Genomic DNA, 21,825 nt, shown 5'->3' with positions numbered 1-21,825 from the left:
TCAATGTAGTTTAGACTTACATTTCCCTGATTCCTAGAGATATTATTTTGTTTTCCATGTCTGTATAAATTCCATTTTTTTTCTCACAGATGGCATTTTTGGCCCATGATATATAGTGACATATTTCTTAGAACTATAAAATCAAAATTTTGTAGATTCTGAATCATAAATGAAAAATACAGTGCTTGACAAACACAAAGGTAGAGCCTGTCAATCCCTCTTTGCATTCATTTAAAGACAAATTTCTGTTGTCCATATTTTTCATCCACTAATACTGCCGTCCCATCTGAAAGTAGAAGCTATCAATGTTTATTTACAGATAATAAAATTTTAAAAATATATTTGAAATCTTAAAATGGGTGTATGTAGGTTTTGTACATTTGGGGGGCTAAATATATGGGTTAAAAGGTAGTATGTATTTTGTACTGATGTATATGTCCTTCAACCTTCTCCTTAGGACATGGGCTTACTCCTGGAAAATCTATAAGGTCATGGAGTGTTCTGGCTGCTGAAATACTGGGAGCAGAGAGGAAAGAGCCCAATGGTCTACCATGTACTTTTCTAAAATTAAACTTTGTACATACTAAATTAAGTGAGATGCATTTCGTATTTTTGCAGCAATTCTGCAAACCATAACTGGTATGGAACATCTCCCTTTTGCACAATTCTTTTTTTTTAATTGGTTGTTCAAAACATTACAAAGCTCATGACTTATCATCTTTCATACATTTGATTCAAGTGGGTTATGAACTCCCATTTTTCTGCAATTTGCACAATTCTTTATGGATGGCTCTCTCACCACTGGCCAGCACTTTAGTTGTTTGATTTGTTAACCTTGAAGGGTTACTGTAAAGTTTATCTATAAGAGTTCAGCCACTTAATTTGTCTTATTGCTGCAATTGTTCACCTAAACTTACATTTACCATTGTGTGTACAGGTGTTAAAACAATCTACTGAATTCTCTTGTGTTTTGAATGTAGCAATTCTGATTCTAATCTAAGGTAGCAACTCTGGCTGCTCACAATGATCAGAATCAAGTACCTCAGCCAGAATAGCACAACTTCTATTCCTGATGCTTTGCTTGGATAAGAGCACAACTACAGTGGTTTCTACTGTGTCCTGGGCAGGAATGTTCTTTCCAGAACCCAAGACTATACTAGTGAAAATGAAGACCACAAAAGTGGATTCCTAGGAGCATTAACACCTTTGGATCTCAGAATGAAGGATATGAGATAAATGGGGACTCACATCTTATTGATTCAGTGTTCAATTTCATACTTAATTCTGAGGACAAATTTTTACTCTTCACTGAATTGACTTATATTTAGTCCCTTAACTGATCTCTTAAGAAGTTTTTCCTCTGTTCTTTCAGGATGATCTAGTGGGTAATATGTTACCTGGTAAGATAACTGAAGTCTGATATCACGAGAATATTTCACATCTTCTTTGCACACAAATAAGTAACATGTCCTTGTCAATGCTTATGGGATATTTTATCAATGTATCAGCTACTTTAAAAGTCAATAAATGTTGGTATAGATTAAGGCACTGTAAAGTCAAGAAGGAAAACCTATATCTAAGGTGTTTATCAATCAGAGTCAGGAAAAACTGTTTCCACCTTGTGTACAAGGAGTCTTATATAATCAACCTATTGCCAAGTGAAAGACTAATATTTAGGGATTGATTTTATCTGGAGTGCTCAGATGTGCATGACTGGGAGGTTAGACCCTCAGAAGTGGCAGAAGGCAGACCAGTGATTCTGATATGGAGCCTGCAACAATGAGACTACACATAGCTTATGTCTTTCTTCTAGAGACCCTCTATTCATATTCTCTTATGCTGTCATCTGATATCCTTAGTCTGGATCATATCAAAGCAAAATTTATCTGGATCACCCAGATATTGAACTCCTACTTTCTTGTATTGCTTTCTAGTTGGTGCCTGCTTCAATAGGTCTGTTATAACTCTTTCCCAAACCCCTTTTTGGATCTTTGTATCTTTCAGTCACTTGGTCAGCAAACCCACACATTTTCTACTGTCCCTGAGTCAATAGATACTTATTATCCAAGGCACTTATTTCTCAATATAAAGTGAAAACAAGTTTGTTATTCAGGAATTTAACATTGATTTAACAGAGGTCAATGATATAAGTGTCAGAATAATCCATTTGTTCAAGGAATACCCTTGATTTTTTACTACCTGAGGTCCAGTTATTACCAGTTTTGGTTAGTTCATCCTCCAAAATTTATGACATTGATTTTGTAATATCCTTTTTATAACAAGTAGTTCAATTTGCAAAGCCTCCTGGCATCCCAAGTCAATCAGTCAGCAGTCAGTATTGTTGCTACTTGATGTGTAAAGTCAACTGAGTTTGTTCTTATTTAAGAAGATGAAAAACTATGCATTCACCTAGCATCAAAATCTAGGTGTTCATAGCAAATGTAAAAGACCCAGGTTAAGAAGTTATGGCTGGAGCTCCCTCTTCTTCCTCTGTAATGTATTTGAATTTTGCAGGAACAAGACAGATTAATAAAAGAGATGTATGACAGAGACCATTTCCTCTACCTTAGTTACATCTTTGATACTGGTAATACTCTCTGCAATATCTGTCAGTGTGACATATTGCTTCTGATTTATAGAACACTTCAGGAACTTCTACTTGTTCCTTCCTAATATAGACATATTATTCCACAGTACAGGAATTCATAAACATGTACACATTTGTAGGTTTATTTAGAGATCAGAAAACTAAATTAAGTTACACTTAGTTGAGTCAGATGCAATATGCTTAGCATACATCTCTATCACTTGACTTCCACATTCTCTTACTGTAACATTGAGAACCTTATAGTATTTTAAGTCTTTTTGTATCACTATTAGTTCTGTACTCATATAATAATCCCTGATAAATCTTGATATCCCCTTTTCCCTATTATATTAATTGCACTGGCAGAAGAGGTCCTTTGTGGAAAATATGAAAAGAATATTTTTATGCTCAGTGTAGTGATCCTACCTCAAGAGGATCCAACATTTAATCATTGGATCTTCGGTTTTAAAATCCACTTAACTCTAAAGGTGGTTCAGAGACCACAATTTTGTATTGCAGTTGATGATATTACTGTTTTCACCATTATCATTATCATTAAATAATGTCTTCAAGATACCAGTTGCATGTCCATTCATATGTTTTCTTACCACCCAAGTTTACCTTAGAAACCTCAGGAGGTATTTCTCATTCTGACAGAGATACTTGGGGAAAAGCACATGACTGATCATACTTTTGTCTTGCTGTCATGATAATTGTACAAAGTTTACCTCCAACAGATATTACCTGTTGCTTCCTTCTAGTCTAGAATCCCATCACTACAATTACCTAGAAGCACAGTTTTAAGGAAGCACTTTTATCTATATCTATTACCAAGGGTCTCATAAATATTTATACTCTCTTGACCAGTAAATTTTTGTTGCATTATTGAAGGAAGTGTCTTCTGTGCTGTCATCAAAAACACAAACAATAGGGCATTCTCTGGTCATAGATTCTAACCTTCTCATCACTTTGAGACTTCTAATACTTTCATAATACTATAGCAAAGAACTTCTTGCACCTGCACTTCATTTGGTTGAGGGCTACTGTTATTGGACATAGACAGTCTTCTAAATCTTCCCTCAGCTGAGAATACTTGAATTTTCATGGCAAAAGTGAAATTAAGGTTTTTAATTACCTACCTTTATAATAGGTGTTTAACCTCAAATAGTTAAATGGACAATATATAATCACGGTTGTATTTATCCTCAATATCTATTCACATAGTGAAGTGTTACCATGGTTCAAATTTACACATATTATAAAAATCTTGCAAATTTCTCATTTATATAATTTTCCCAGAACAAGATGGTGCTCTCTTGCTTGGACTTTCCTGGAACTTTGCCTTTTTAGAGTCAATAAGGGGCATGTGAGAATGTTCCCAAGGAAAATAAATAGCTATCATTCAATGAAAAGATTTTCCAGTTAGGTACTAGCATGGTGGTTGGGCAAGGTAAGACTTTCTCTGTCAAGTGAGAGGAAGCTACTTGTGATAACTTTAAGGATACAAGTTAATTTATGAGAGCATTGTTCTCATTTTTCTCCACACAATTGTCCCTATTTCAGACCTCAGATTCCTAATCTTTTCCTATCGTAACACAGACTCCAAACAAAGAATGTGATGATATTTTACATTCAGTCTTCTTTGCAACTTTATTAAAAACCTGAAATTGATTTAGAGTTAAATCTTTGTCTTCAGGAGCAGTGATAACAGTAGATATGGAGCTCTGTATTGCATGAATGTCCAGAAGTCACACTGGAGTGTATCTTGGGAGGTATCTAGACTGCACCCACTACACATTCCTTTTTATGTTTTCTTTGTCTTGAAATAAGACATAAGCTAAAACTCTTGTCAACTGGAATCTACTACTGTGCAAACCTTACAACAGCAGAATTAAAGTGTAAATTCTGTGCTTAATTTTGGACACCTTGAAATGGATTTTACCTTGAAATTCACAGAATCTGAGAAAAAAAAAGTGATGTACACATGTCACTCTAGATCACGCTGGAATTCACAGCTTTCCAGATAGTGAAATCCATAGCTTTCCATTACCACACAGAGAAATAAATGATAACTTCCTTATGTCAATGATAATGATATTTGTCAATGTTTCATAAATATATGATAAATACAATTCCAGTGGGAATCATCCCAAGATTAAAAGATTATTTTAGGACAATGAATTTCCTAGAGAAGTTCTGTCACTATTCCAGTAGTAAATACATAATAATGATTTAGAGTATAATTATAAGAACTGAGATTACCACATGCATGAGCATGCACACACAAACACAAATAGTGGAAACTGTCACACACACACACACACACACAGAGAGAGAGAGAGAGAGAGAGAGAGAGAGAGAGAGAGAGAGAGAGAGAGAAGTGTAGTACCTTCTTCTGAATTAAGAAAAACAAACAAATTGAAGGTCCATAATAAAACATGGTGAGAAAATAATGTCTAATAAATGAAAATCATTTGGAAGAGGGAAATGTCAGGCTCTGGAGGCAGATGGGGAACTCTTAGTAGAAAACACCAGAAATCAACATGAGGAAGGGCATGAAAATACTGGATTGAACCACAAGTGTTAGTACAAAGGCAGACAGATATAGACACTCAGCTGGAAGAGCAACAGAGACTTTACATCAGTATTTGTACCTACTGCTGTGTCTCTTCCTCTACATAAAAACAGCTCCTTCTCAACCAGTGTATTATGCTCATATTGTGTATTCACCTAAGGAACTAATTCTCCCATCCCAATAAAGTACTATGCTGTATGCATAATAAGGTAACATTCTTTTAGGACTTTAAAGTCAGTACAAAAGGGAAGAAGGATTCGAAACCTCCATTCATCTCATGTCATCTGAGACCAATTTCTTGCTCCACAACTGCTTCATGACATTTTCCACTTCTGCATTCCTCAGTGTGTAAATCAGAGGGTTGAGTAAAGGTGTTCCAATGGTGTAAAACTCAGCTATCATCTTATCTATGGGGAAGGTGATTGCAGGCCGTGTATATATAAATATGAAAGGTCCAAAGAACAAGATGACCACAATGATGTGGGAGATGCAGGAAGAGAGGGCCTTTCTCCTCCCTCTTGCACTGTGGTTTCTCAGTGAATGCAAGATGAATACATACACATTTCATTAGGTGAGTGCATGGTCCAAGTTTCCTTATGTCATTAATTTAGCTGCCTGGAGATCTTCATCCTCATCCTCATGGCTGTTGACCCCTATGTGGCCATCTGTAAGCCCCTGCACTACATGACCATAATGAGCCTCTGGGTCTGTAGTGTGTTGGTGGCTGTGGCCTGGGTGGGGTCTTGTGTGCATTCTTTAGCTCAGATTTTTCTTGCCTTGAATTTCCTTATTGTTGTTCTAATGAAATTGATCACTACTTCTGTGACTTGGAACCCTTTTTGAAGTTCGTCTATACAGACACATACATGACCAACCTTCTCCTGGTGTCCAACAGTGGGGCCATTTGTACAGTGAGTTTTGTTGTGCTCATGTTCATTTGATGGTGGTAATAATCAGCAAGTTACCCAGCAATGTGTCTGAGTAGAAAAAGAAAAATTTACAAACACTATTTTCTTCCTAACAAGGTCCTATGTCTAAGCAGAATGAACTCAGTCATATTATTGTCCAGATGCAAGATTTCATGAGTGAAGAAAAGGGGAGAGTGTGAGATGGTTTTTCCATGAAAATAAAGGAATTAGTCTACCATGTGCCACATAATGTTATGGAATATCTTAAGTTGAAATAAATGTTCTTCATCAGAGACATTCTAGTTGTGGTTTATTAAAAAGTTACCTCAACATTTTTTTCTTCAAATTTCAATTACTACTTCATAAGGTCATTGTTGGTCTGAAATAAGCTTATTAGTGTGATACATTCCTACAGTATTCTTCAAACATAAGCTCTTGTTAGCTTTTTTGTGATCATTTTTGCCCAAACAATGAATGGTGAAGTAAGACACGCTATTCCTTTTAATATGTCCTTCATTTCTTCCTGTTTAATAAATCTTGACCCATGGGGTATTACTCTACACTTAGGATATTTTTGATGTCCTTGCAGCCTCACAATGTAGATATAAAGTTACTCAATCTCTCTTACATAAAATGCCTTACTTCAACTTGTATTTATACATGACATATGCATTTTATACATTGATACAAATATGTTTTGAAAAAACATATAATAGGCTATATTCTTTTCCAACTATGACATTGTAAAAAGAGGAACAAGAAACAATGATAATTTCTAAATAATCTGCTGCTATCTTGAAATATCTTTTTGACATTTTGCATGTGACATACACTAATGGACAAAATAGTGGTTTTTCATAGCAATATCTCACATCAATATCCCGATTTCTATCCATCTTCTAATTTCTGGAAAATACCCCATAGAGTACTCTGAGTCTCTGAGATTACATTAAAATGAAGAGGCTACTAAATACTGTTCAGTAGTTCATGTTTTCATGATTCAAGTACTTAGCTTATGATTCAGGATATTTTGGAGGGATATCTTCAGGAAGCTGGTGTAGGACCATATCATGCTTGTAATATCCTGTGATTTTTATTATCTGGATGCATGACAATATTATCAGGACAGAGCAAAGACACAGAAGAAGAAAGTAGACACAGAAGAAGAAAGTAGATAGAGCTTTACAGAAGGGAGTTAGTGGGATAGATAGTAACTGATTATTTTGTTCAATTTATGTTCTGTCCTGTGGAAATTTATGATCATATTCGACTAAGGTTCTTTCCCCAAAAAATATTTTATTTTTTAAATGATGAAACATGTCATCATAGGCTACACTTTTTCTAGATCTTACTTGTCAGGATGACATTACCACAAAGGACTCTGCATAGAATCACACTATACACTGAAATGTGCTCTGTTTAAATACATTATGGAACATTTTCCTGTTCAATTGTAATCTTCCCAGTCCTGTCCATTCCTTCAATACATTATATTTAGAGCCATTAGCCGGTATAAGCACAGAACCTTGCAATTGTAATAGATTCAAAGTTCCATTCATATATGTATTTTCTCTTTTCTGTAGTAAATATTTTTTTCCACAATTAGTTTGAAACATATCATTCTTCCTCCAAATTAAAACATTTAAGAAAATGTCTAATTAACTTATCTACTTTATGGTGCCAAGAACAGAAATAAATTCTTTTTGAAATGTGTGATCTTTGTCAAGAATCTTAAACTGCAAGGAAGAGTCTTTGTGTGGGCTCTCCCTTGTCCAGCGAGGAGGTCCACAGAAAAGGGTAAAGGAGAGTGTGGCTATGGAGTTTCTAATCAAGACCTCTGGAGACCAAGGAGGAAGCAGGTCTGATTTTATTGTGTAGTTACCATGTATATATACTCAGGCAGTAGCTAAGAAGATTAAAAGCATCTGCCAATGCAATGTCTGCTAACTGTCCTTGCAGCCACCAATCGAGGAGTGGGCTGTGGAGCAAGCACAGGGACTGCAACACATGGCCTCACACCCAGAGCTGTGCATATGGGGTAGGCGGCCACTCACACGCCTAGCACAACGGGAGTGGCCTGCCACTCAAATGCCCTTAACATATGCCACGTATGCAGTACTCCATGCACTTTTCCCCACAAGTCTTGACAGCTACATAATGAAATAAGATCATTCTCTTTTATTCATTTAAAAGATCTATCATGAAGTAATTGTACTCAAATATATGGTAGTTATTGGAGGCCAGAAAATATGAAAGGATCTTTCGTCTCCAATAGTTTATCATCTTCGCCATTCCTTTAACTGTATAATTTTGGTTTGTTGTCAACCATATTAGATTGTCCAAGTTTACAAAAGGTTATTTCTTTTTATACAGTTCACCAGATATTTTTTAAGATAAATTAATAATTATAAATGCTGATTCCTAACATATTGTGAATTGTGGGTCTTCATTAAAATGTTGAATAGTAGTTTAAACAATGGTCTCATTTCTTCCTAGAATGCTTTTCTATTTCCAGTAACTTCAATTGTCTCAAAATGTTAGGACCCAGCTGCCAAGTAAACTTCTATAGAAACCATAACTATCTTTTGACAAAAAAGGAAAGAAATTTAAATAAAATTGATCTGTTGCTCTTGAAAGCCTTTCTTCACAGTTCACCTTATAATTTTACTCCCTAGGCTTACATGCAATTATGTGTGAACTTCTTTTACTTCTTTTCCTTCATGGATTAGAACCTTGGAATACTATGGATTCTCAGGATTTTATTCTTCCTAGAGCCAAGCCCCAATGCTTTAAACAATGTAGTAGTTTAGTAAGTAGTACTGTTTAAAAATCAATCATCCTCTATTGTCTCTTAAAATGAAATATTATTTGTTTGGTTATTTTGGTACCATTCAGATTACAAACCATGATTGGTTTGTTGGAGCCTTTTATGTATCATATATAGTAAAGTGACTATTATGTTCTTTATTTATAAAGCTAGAAAAAGATTGTAAAACAAAACTGATATTGATTTTTTTACTATTACAATAATTTTTTAAATTTAATTTTTATTGGTTCTTTTTAGTTATACTCGATAATAGACTACACTATGACAAAATTATAAAAGCATGAATTATAATTTGTTCTAATTCAGTCCCTAGGATTTTATCTTCCCCTGTATCCCTCCCATTCCCTATTCCCTTCTCTACTCTTACTGATCTTTCTGTTATTTACTTATAGTCAGATTGATTTTATAGATGTTGGGGAATTAACTCCGTCATTAATATATATAAATTATTTGTGATCTGCATTAACACCAAGCTGCATCAAAGACAATGAAAGTCTGCCCCCATGGAAATGGTTCTCTTAAGCATTTCTTAAAGAAAAACATGAATCTCTGGTTCATAAGGGGCACAAAAAGAACCCTGGCATTTTTGTATACTGCAGCTGCTGACCCATGGTTTGTGCATGGCTATGTGTATGACCTCTGTGTGAATAGGCTTGTGTGAGTGTCTTTTTTTCCAGAGAAGTGTTAACACTTTTCTTCAGATTCCCAAAGGAATCAAACACAAAAATAGGTTACAATGGGTAAAGGCAAGAGAACCCATTATTGTAGCACATCTTCTTGTAACTACCACACTTATACCTCAACATTTCAAACAAGATGAGGCAACTTAGGAAGGCTACATTGGTCAAAGCAAGAGTGAAAACACAAAGCAATGGAGAAGAGCAGAAAGAAAAGCAACCAAGACAAAGTGAAGACTAGAAGAGAGTGGGATCTAGTGTCTAGTGGCTCCTGCAGTGCTCCTAGGTTGCCTTAGAGAGTCCTCAGCAACAAACAGTGCTTCTGTAAGGACTCTCTTAAAGGACACCCCCCCCCACACCCACCAACCTTCCCAAGTCAATTACACTAGACTTTTGTCTGTGGAAGAATCCTTCTCACTTTCTTTGTGGAAGTTGCCTTATCCTGAGAATATTAACTGGCAGTCTCAATTCCTTTACCTTGAAAAGCTTGAAGTATGACATAATTGACCTTCTTTGAGCTTCTCACTGTATGTAATTGAGCCTCATGACTCCTGCTGTCCATCAGATATGCCTGCACTGAAAACCAAAAGGATGTCATAAAATTCAATATTCACTACCTATACTTTCTATATCCTGTTTCCCCAACTGTTATAAAATTAGTATTTAACTGTTATTCTTTCTGAACCTTCCTTGACAAAAAGAAGGAACATTGTGGAACACTAAAGACACAAATGGACAGACAGTGAAAGAGAAGATTGGAAATGGGAAAATATTTAGTGACAGAGAAGATTTCTATTCAAAATATTTTCAGTAATACCCCCTATCCATGTTATCTTTCATTTTCATTGTATAAAGTCAAAATGAAGTTTTTACACTCTTCATTGTCATGTTTGATCCAAATTTTATCTGAAAAATATTACTCAGCTTCTTAAACTAAATCTCAGGTATATGTCAATTGCCAGTTATATTTTTATATCATTTTAGAAACATACAAAATTAGTAATTATATACTGTAATATGCATTATTCTACTCACATGTGTCTCTAGGAGATGTAAAAGTTGGCATTCTCTAGAAGTTTTGACTAGGTCACTATTTTCTACTAGTCTTTTCTCTGTTTTTAATTAAGCACAATCTAAGATTCTGGAACCCATGGCTGTCAGTGAGATTTATCTTCCCATCAACTTATATGGAAAGTGTTGGAACTTTTCCAAAGTCTGCCATCTCAAGAAGGGGTGAAAAACTTAAAGACAGACGTTCTCCTTCTCTTCCCAAATAACAAGGACAGCTTTTCACATACTTGGGTTCACAAAGTATTTGTGGAGTTCAAAAGTTTGCATTATTTCAAATATTATATTCATTCTATTTATTTTCTTTAACAACAATAACCCTTTAAAATGTTTGGCTTTTTTTCTGTTCCTTTCTCAGAGGATATAAGAATAGCATATTCACAAGTAATCTATTAAAATACTTTGGATTCATCTGCAATGATTCATCTGTGAGATCACAAACATGGAAATAATCTCTCCCTTATCTGTTAGAGTACTCTGCATTTGCCTTATCTGTTTATCCTCTTTACATAGCAGTTTTCCCTAAGGATTATTAAAAAATTCTTTCCAACCCCACAAGGAAATATTTTAACACATAAGGATGTAAGTTATCATCACCTTAGCACTATTCTTTAAAGATACTCTTTCTCTGCTAATCCTAAACATCCCAGAGGTGATACATTTAACTTTTTTGTTTGTCTATGTAGCCTAAAGAATATCAAGCCAACCCTCCTCATACACAGTAACCAGGTGGAAACAAGGATGAGAAGGTGTCAGCTTCCTCAGGCACCTGGGAGGCACAGGGAAAAAGAAGAAAAGTATAAATGGGTGGTGGAGAGAGTGAAGAGCACAGAAAAAAGAAAGAAGAGTGCCATTACTAAAGAGTCATTGGGTCACCAAGAAATGACTGCCCTAAGTTGCCTTTCCCTATGTTATGAAACAAACTACACTAGCTCTGTAGTAACCTTGTAAATTTTGTTGTTGTTTTGGTTTTAGCATTTAAAAAAATATTTTCAATTCACTTTTCAGAATGCAATTTGCTCAATTTATGTTCTCAGTACTTCCTCTTCCCCTACACTCCTAAACCCTAGTCTCTAAAGCCCAGTCACACAAATATTGGCTGAGATGATCAATAACTAGCTTTTTTTTTGCATAAGAACTAGAAATGAGCAAATAATTCCATTTTTCCCCTAAGAATCTTAGAAAGTTGTATATAATCTAAACACTTATTGAGTAGGATTCATAATTTTTGTTTTTCACCATATCTATCATGGTTAAAAAGTAACAAGAAATAGGCCTAGCATGTGTGAGGCCCTGGTTTCTATTGCCGACACTGAAAATAAAGAGTGTGTGTGTGTGTGTGTGTGTATGTGTGTGTACATACACACATGCTTACAAACACATAGTAGGCACTTAATCAATTGTTAAGTGAATAAACAAATAAAATAAATTAGAAACAATAGAAAGATCTTGAATAATACTCTATAATCATTTTTCTGATAAATTACCTATGTGATTCTACATGAAATAAGTAGAAGAGTTTGAATTACACTAGATCACTTATTTAGGTGTACAGCAGATAAAGGTGAGGTCAGGTGTTGGGAAACATCAAGTACTTTTTCAAACTTCCTTTCCATTGTGATTTTACAAGTTATAGTGAACAGCACTAGGAGACATCAAATGAAACACTGAAGAGGTCAGGCTGCGCCTAGAGCAGGCCAGGGTCCTATTCCTGATAAAATGTGGGAAACAGTATCAATAAAGATATCATTCAATCTTTGGTGGACATTTGCAATTTTATGCCCAATATCTAGACACTGCTATGGACATATCTAGTATGTGTCAGGGGATATAAAATTGAGGTTGTGAAAAACTGTCATAGTAAGCTTTGATTATATCTGACCTGTGTCTGATCTTTGAGTAACTAAAATGCTGATTTTTCTTCAAGTAACCACAGCTTTGCCATTTTCTGAATATAAGATTGGGGCATGGTCATTTCCCAAGTGTGAAAATATGGCTTTTGCGTATTTGATCAGAACACATGTTCTTCAGATTTTAATGACTGGCTCAGGTATCTTTTGGCAAAAAAAAAAAAAAGAAAGAAAGAAAAAAGAAAAGAAAAGGCAACATTTTTATTCAAATCACTAAAAACACCATACATTTTTCCTACTAGAATTTCTGAGAATGCAGAGCCAGCACTTCTGTCAATCTTACTCAGAGTAAGGAGGCAACAAAGAAGGAAGTCAACTTGGAAAAAGAGCAGAGGGAACTAACTCTATTAATACAATTTAAATTGTAGAGTTAACCTATTTCCAAATACTATTTTTAAAAAATACAATTTGTATATATAAATTTATATATATATATATATGCGCTAGGGATTGACCCCAGGGCCTTTTTTATGCTACCAAGCACTCTACCAACTGAATTATATCCCCAGCCATACTTTATAAATTTACTAAAATGAAATAAAAATCTAACCTACCCATCCCAGGAACTAAAATATTACCAATATTTACACCTATTTTTATACCTTCCTTATTCTGCCCACTATCTCAAAACTGATTAATATTATGAATTTTAAAATGTGTATTTATCTTGATGTTTAGAAATAAAATATATTTGTCATATGTGTATTAAAAAATTACATGTTTTGAATTTTAAATAATTTAGCATACTATACACAGATTTTAAGCAATTACTTTTATTTTTATTCAAAAACAAATCATTAAAGTTTGTATTTGTTTTTGAATATAGTTCTGGATTCATTTTCACTGCTTTAATTGATATTCTGTATTGTGTTATATTATTATTTCAAAATGTGTGTATTTCTTATCCTATCAATGAATATTTGACTCCAATAAATAGTATATGGTGGACAATTTTGAACATATGTTCTGCAAGGTCAATTCATGGGTTGTAGATTACTTGAGTATTTGATTTTATAAAATACTATAATTTTTTTCCACCAGAGATCCAGAAGTACACTCTAGTTTATGTGGCAAAAAAAGAGAGCTGGAATATTTGAGAACTGATTAACTTACACACTGAAAGAAAGGATTAAGTAGAAAAATGTTCTATTTTTTCTTGTCATTGTTTTAATTGGAAAGTAGACAAATAATGTCATCCAGAAAATAACCTAAGCTAATATTTTTCAATGTAAATTTCAAAGTATCAATTCTTAGTCATTTTATTCTATCATATTTAGAATAAAGTGTCTTGAACACTAAAATAGACTGATACCCTGAGGAAAATATTTTCCTTAAGGCATAAAAACTTCCTATTTTTTATTAAATATTGTTAAAATATGTGGTCAAGAAAGTTAAATAGGATATATGTAGGTGTTTATAAATGAGAAATAGATTTATAAAAAAAATTCATCTATGCTCCCATATCTACATTATAGATGACTTGCAGAAGTTAGCAGAGGCATAATAATGAAGAATCTCGGGATATTTTATGAAAACTTATAGTTCCTTTTATTTTGAATATAACGTGGACTCACAACCTACCCAAATAAAATAAAATCTCCCAGGGCTTTGTGAGTGCTAGGCAAGTACTCTACCAACTGAGCTATATTCCCAGCCCCCTATCTCCTATTTTTAAAATAATAATGAGATATTTCATCTTTTGTCAGCTCAGTAAAAATGAACTCCAGAACCGTGAGTCCTAAATGAATCCAACAGCATCTAATGGCAAACTATTTTCAATTATTTTATCTTATAAGAAAAAATTCCTTAAATTGAAGAGATCAAAAAGGCTACTAATAAAAAAGATTTACATTTACAGGATAGTTTCTGGGGTGGCTTTGGACCACCCAGCAACCCCCAATCTTGAACACATATTTCTTGCTTGCAGTTCTCAGAATAACTGGAATGTGCTGAAATGGAACATCTTAAGCTAAGGACTTCATATCTAGATTACCTCAGGTTTGTTCTTTTTTTTTAATGTCTTTGAATACTTTCATCCTGCTAGGTAAATATCTGCAGGGGTATAGTACCTAGAGAAGACTACTTTGGGGGTCCCTCAGCTGCAGTTTAATAAGAGCCACAGGTAAGATCCCATCTGCCCTGCACAGCTTTCCTGAGTCTCCACAACCAGCTTGCTGTGAATCCTGGGATTTTATTGCCCCTTGCTGGCATCTGGGATTAGCAAGGTCTCTTTAATTAACTTCTTTCTTGGGTATTCTGTCTCACCAGACCCAGTTAATCGGTAAAAATTGCAGTCAGAGGAACAGTAGGCTGGTGGATTTGGACTCCTCTTCCTGGTGGTTGGCATAGTGATGTTACTGCTACCTGCCATTCAGTAGGTGTCCCCCCTGGGACTTGTAGCCAGTGCAATGAATCTGCTTCAAAACATTCATCCTATATTTGAAAACCTACTGTGATATGTTAGAGTTTGATAAAGGTTTTACGTGCCAACTGTTTGTTTAGGGTGTCATTTCTTGGGATCATGAGCTATCCAAATGATAATGAGGTATTCTTTAGATCATCCCTATTGACAGTAACTTAGAACCCTACCCCCTGCTCTGGCTTATGAAGTGAGGAAGGGAAAAGAGAATTCCCCAAGGTTTATGGCAATCTGAGGTAAACAGCTTCTTCCAACATGGATTCTTGGTCTCCCAGGCTGATGCAATGTTTTAATTATTCAGAAAGTTTGCTGCCAAACCATTTCCACACTAACAGGCACTGTTGTTTATAAATTCCCCAGTGATAATTCCAGCAGCCAATGTCTTTTTGGCAAGAAGCTTTGAACTGAATTCTACTACTGAAAATGGCTCCAACTAGCTGGCCCCAATTCCCTCACCAAAGTAGATGTTTTCTGAAGTTTTTATGTCAGCAAACTTTACGTGGTGTTTCTGCCTGGGGGTCGGGAGCTCACCTATAGTGACCAGGCAAGGCAGTTTTCAGAAGTGACCATGTGGACATGTTCACTTCTAGGATCCAAGTAAGGGAAACTTAATCAGATATACAGTTAACACCATATTCAGAGTTCTTCTGAATGGTGATTTAATCTTTTATAGAAAGAGAACTTAGTGAATTTTTATACACAAATAATATTAACATGAATATCAAAGATAAACTCTTGATAAGATATGTGATTTTGCTAACATTTAGATGTGATTTATTTCTGTAGACTTTGTTTGCTCATACAACATGAATAAATTGGATATATTATAGAGGAAAAATGATCAGAATAGATGCACTTTAACTAGTCTAGGGATGCATGCCAGTCAGTAGTCAGTACTGATTGTTCCATTTTTAACTACTACAATCATTCACTTATTCTGAGTTAGAAATAAATGCTGATTGTCTTTCTGTTGTTTTTTTTTTTCCACTTGATATAATTAGTTTGAGAAGTTGACCTGCTGGACCCATTCCATGGGAAAATTAGACAATGTAACTGGACTCATTTTCCATGGCCTTTTTCAGACCCCAGAGGTTGAAGAAGTCTGTTTTGGGGTGTTCTCATTCTTCTAAACAGTCATTCCTCTGGGAATCCTCCTCATCATGCTGACCATTTTCATGAGAAATCTGTTGAAAACACCCATGTACTTCTTCCTCAAATTCTTGTCATTGATGGGCATTTGTTTCCCTTCTGTCACAGCACCCAAGATAATTGTTGACATTTTATCAAAGAACATGTGGGGTGCATGTTGCAAGTCCTTGGGGTGTATTTCTTTGGTGGCACCAGAATCTTCATCCTTATAATAATGGTTTGTGACCATTATGTGGCCATCTGAAGCACTATATGACCATCATGGACAGGGGAGGTGCAATAAATATTGTTGGGGACCTCGGTAAATGGATTCTTCCATTTTGTTTTCCAAGTGGCTCTGGTAGTCCTCCTAGCCTTTTGTGGACCCAATGAGATCTATCACTACTTTTGTGATGTCAGCACTGTGCTCAAACTTGCCTGCACACACACCTATATTATCGGTGTCATTGTGACAGCCAACAGTGGTACCATCACTCTGGGGAGTTTTGTATTTTTACTCATTACCTATAGTGTCATTCTGGTGTCTCTGAGAAAGTAGTCAGCAGAAGGAGGGCACAGAGCTCTGTCCACCTATGGAGCCCACATTGCTGTGGTTATCTTTTTTTTTTTTTTTTTTGGTCCTTCTGTTTTCGCATACAAGTGCCCCAATGTTAACTTCTAGGAGGATAAGATAGTGGCTGTATTTTACACCATTATCACTCCCATGCTAAAACCTATAATTTATATAACCAGAAATGCAGAAGTAAATAATACTCTGAAGAAACTGTGGGGCAAGAAGGTGTTTGGAACCAGTGGCAAATGGTTGGGAATAATAATTTAAGCTGAATGATCTTAAATTTTGTTCACTCTTGCTTATATATAATTCACAATGAACAAAATAATGACATGACCAGATTTTCAGAAGAACAAATGAAAACTAGAATTTGTTAAAAACTAGAATATCACTCATCATTACTTAATATTAATTTTGTTATTTCTTAATCAAATGCTTTTCTAAAATATTAAGACTAAAGAAATCTTACTAAGCACAGAATTTCAGCATCATTATCTTATCCTCAATTTTATTTTTGCTATTTTCTTTATATGATATTAAAACCTACTCTGAGATACTTGAGGTTGTTTACAAGGTTAAGAACTTTTCTGGTATGTATTAAGCAATTAATTGCTACTTAATTTTTGAATACATATCTGGAAAACATGACAAATTAGCTAATTCATTTTGATAGCAGTCCTAAAAAACACAGTCACATTTCATTCCAGTAATCTTGGAGTGGCTGCAGAGGTGTGAGCAGCATACCAAAATAATAAAACTAAGCTTAAAGACAAAAGATTGTTTACTTATTTGGACTGGACTTTCTTATTTTATTCCATCTGTGTATTCTCAAAATACTTATACCAGAGAAATATGTTTTTTCTTATGCTAAATTCTTGTGTCCTGATGATAGATTTCTCTTTCACATGAACCATGCATGACCTGAGATTTTTTTTTTTTTTTTTGTGTGTGTGTGTGTGTATGGATAAGTGTATCTCCTATTGTCTCTCTGCCTCACTCTAATATCCAGCAATGTAACAGTATACACACTGGGTCTTCTTACATTTGTATTAGTGGTTGAGAGAGGGGTAGAACTATCACTCATGGATACCTGAGGGTTGTAGCTCAGCTGTAGAGTGCTTGCCTAGCATGAGTGGGACACTGGGTTTGATTCTCAGAACCACATATAAATAAATTAAAATTAAGGTCTCTCAAAAAAAGAAAATATTAAGAAACATGAGTGATACCTGATGTTGGTGTATTCATAGAATTAAAAACAAAGATATCTGGATTAGAATTTATAATAAATTTATAAACCATGCTCTAGAAACATATGATCCATTATTATGGTCCAAGATTAGACATTGTAGGCAATCGATCTCTTTGTCCCCTAGATCAAGTTACCAAACCAGGCTGGTGAATAAAATCACTTTGCAATTTTTCTGACCCAATTAAGCTAGGATTAGGGGTCTTACAAATATTTGTGTTCTGAGTAATTGTTTCTAGTAGTTTTCATACAATTGATGGAATATCTGAATACTTGCACTTGGATTTGATGATTTTGATATTCCTAGAATCAGGAAATTTGGACTATCCCCAGTTTGAATAAGTATGATCAACAAGAGCTTTTTATTCTATTAATACACAATCATAGCATTGACTGCCAGACTGATGTTGTTATACCATCGCTGTAAAGAAATGGGAAATTATGACTTCTTGTAAACTTTAAATGAAAAAAAAGCCAAACATTCTAATTTTTCAGAAAAATAGTTTTCTTAGTAGTGAAAAATATGAAAATTTTTCTCCTCATTTCTAATTGCTAATGTTTATGCTTCTTTTCCCAGAATAGCATAAACAAATGTAAATACATTTCTAAGCAGAACTCAATGGATTGTATGACCAGATTTCATGTTCATTCATATTTTATCTCTTTTCTCATATAAACATATCCACGAAACTAATATATTTATCATATTTTAGGTGTCTCCAGAATTAAAGTACTTTATGGTTTCTGAATGAGATGTCCTTAAATATTTCAGTGCTTTGACGTATTTAGTTCATATTTGGTGATCAGCTGTGAATTTGATTTGACAAACAGAGGAAGATAACTCTGCTATTGTATGCATGAGGGAAATGAGGTACATGAAGTATTACTGGGCCCACTATGAAGTCTTAAATTAAACCCAGCCATTTCCAGTCTAGGTCAGCTGAACTCCAGATTACCTAGAGACCCATGAAAGAGAATTAAATGTTTTTTTGTGGAAATTATGAGTGTTAGGGTGGACATTTCCACAGTGTTTCTGAGTCTGCAGATCTAAGGAGACTAGTGTCAAATACTTGGGCAACTAAACCACTAATCTGCATCCTCAACCCTTTTTAATTTTTGAGACAGGTTCTTGCAAAGATGCTGAGACTTGCTCAGTCAAGCTAACAATTTCTTAAAAAAGGACACAACAACCAAACTGTGATCCTTTATAATTTCCATTGTAAAATACTATGATGTCAATTATGTCTGGGGTCTAGAAAGAAAGAATGAGTTCCAGAATTTAAGATCTGGGAGAGATTTAGAGATCATTTGGACAAGGTCTTTAATTTTAATTAAATTTAATTCTTAGTACCCTTTAGGTGGTATATTTCATTCATTAAAATATTTTTCATTAAAATTTCATTCATTAAAATATAGGTTCAGAGAAGTGAAAAAATGGAGATTTCTTTTTTTTATTTTTTTGTTAGTACACTGAATAGTATTGGTATGATAAGTTTGTATCGTTTAAACCTTTTGTGAGATTTTATTTCTAAAATTGGCTTGTCTTCTGATTTTCTCTTGTTAGTGATGCAGGAGCTCCTGTAATTAAACAAAAAAGCATTTTTAAAAGATTTCTTTCATTTATATGTTTAAAAATTGGAGAAATAAAAACAGTAATAACTTGCACACACAAGAACGCTCTGAGGAAGTTTTATGCCAAATATCAATTCCTAATATGGTATTCACCAGTTTTCACCTCATCTGAAGGATTATGGTAGTATGTTAGGTCTCTTTTTATTTGTAGTAAGTTGCTTATGATATCCAACAGTACTCAAATGTCTGGGTATCTCCTTGCCCCCAAATACCACCATTTTGGTGAATAACATTTTCTCAACCATTTTTTTCCCCAAGGGAACCCCTGTGGCTTCATACCAACTGTGATAACCCATTGTTCTGTCCAAGTTCCTAATAGATGCTCATGGAGACTGGCCACCATCAGAAAGACTACTACTTCTGTGACATGTTCCCCTTGCTGAAGCTATGCTAAGCTGACATGAGGCTCCTGCACATGACAATCATTACCACCACAGGGGTGATGTCTCTTTTAGTATTTGTTGACTTTGTAATTTTTTATACCATCGCCCTGTTCACCTTGAGGACCTGCTTCTCAAGTGCCACCATCTGTGGCTCAGACATCACTGTGGATTTCTTGACTATGTCAGGGTTGATTCTACCAGTGATAACACAGTGTTTGCTCTGTTCACACCACTATTCCTCCCTTGCTCAGCCCCCTCATTTACACACTGAGAAATACACACATGAAGAAGGCCCTGAGAGATTGTGGGGCCAAGACAAGCTGAAGGTTATTGAAGCCTCTGGTGTTGGCACCCTTTGCCTGATCTTGTTCCCTATCCACAATCAATGTCATCAACACAACATGTGCACAGATGGGTTGTGCTGTCACCCACAGTCACAAACCTTGAAGAGAGAAGACCCCTGGCCACTCTCTTTCTGTTGCTTTGATTCTCTGAGATTTTACAAAAAAGAAGTAGATCAGATGACCTCCTGGTCCCTCCTAGCTCTGACATTCTTCCACTTATTCTGTTCTTCCTGAGTTCACACATATGAGCACTATAACACTGTTATCAGAGCAAAGTGTAAGAACTGTATTTATGTCCTGATTTAGAAACAAATATCTTCATGGAAAAACCAGCTATGTTGGGAGAGGTACTAACTTCTTCCATTCATTGGTTTCATTGCAATAAAGAAAAATGAAAGCAATTTCGAAACATGAGTATGCCGTTTATTTCAGACCTTTCAGTTAACAACATGTATTTCTAAATAAAAAAATGCAATGTAATTTTGCCTCTTGCATATTACTATTGAGCGTTGCCGTATTTAATTCTTAGTACCCTTTAGGTGGTATATTTCATTCATTAAAACTTGAAATTTGAAGATTAACATCTATTTCTTTCAAACTTTCAAATTTATCACAATGAAAATACTTATATGCTCATTTTTTCATCTTTTTATTGGTGCATTGCAATTGTAGTTAATAATAGGATTTATTGTTACATATTCATGCATGTACACAATATAACAATGCGATTTGGCCAATATTACTTTCGTCATTTACCTTGGCTCTAGCTCTCGTCCTTTGATCCCTTTCCTCCACTCATGCCCCTATGATTTTTAGAGGATCTCCCGACACACACCTCTTTTTTCCTTTGTCCACTTTGGCTTCCACATTTGACAGGCAACATAAGACCCTTCACTTCCTTTCTGAGTTTAACTTATTTCACCAAACATGATGGTCTCTAGTTCTATCCATTTTTTTTTCTAAAAATGCCATGATTTCACTTTTTCTTATAGCTGAATAATACTCCATTGTGTGTGTGTATATATATATATATATATATATATATATATATATATATATATCACATTTCATTTGTCCATTCATCCATTGATGGATACCTAGGCTGCTTTCATAGTTTGGCTATTGTGAATTGTGCTGCTATAAACATGTGCATGCATGTAGCATAGTAGTAAGATGACTAATTCTTTAGGGTAAACACTGAGGAGTTACACACTCATTTTAAGTCTTTATAAGTGTTTAAAAGAACTCTGGTTTTGTAAATGTATAGCATGGAAAATTTCTCAACCTGTGTAATGTTTTGAAATTAGAAAAAGAAATGTAATGAATAAATGGATATTACTGGGGTGCAATTTGTTAATGTTTACATAAAACATGCAAATAACAGTGGAATTTTTATTATAGCTTTCAAACCATTCAAATTTATGTCCTTTTAAACTATTCAAATTCATATTCTGATCCTGGATTAAAAACTGGGACAAGTCAGTCACAGTGGTGCCACCTGTAATCCCCATGGCTCAGAAGGCTGAGGCAAGAGGATCATGAGTTCA

At 34.8% G+C, this 21,825-nt stretch overlaps 1 pseudogene; it reads left to right on the top strand.

Annotated features, from left to right (window-relative positions):
• Positions 1 to 15,987: 15,987 nt before the first annotated feature.
• On the top strand, positions 15,988 to 16,940 carry LOC124109271 (olfactory receptor 4S2-like; annotated as a pseudogene).
• The last annotated feature ends 4,885 nt before the right edge of the window (positions 16,941 to 21,825 follow it).

This window comes from Marmota monax, unplaced genomic scaffold, assembly GCF_021218885.2.
Source record: "Marmota monax isolate L192 unplaced genomic scaffold, Marmota_monax_Labrador192_F-V1.1 WCK01_AAM20220418_F8-fsc00850, whole genome shotgun sequence".
In the NCBI taxonomy this organism is placed as follows: Eukaryota; Metazoa; Chordata; class Mammalia; order Rodentia; family Sciuridae; genus Marmota; species Marmota monax.
Note: the sequence above shows the minus strand (reverse complement) of the source record. Positions and strands in the feature narration are given on the sequence as shown.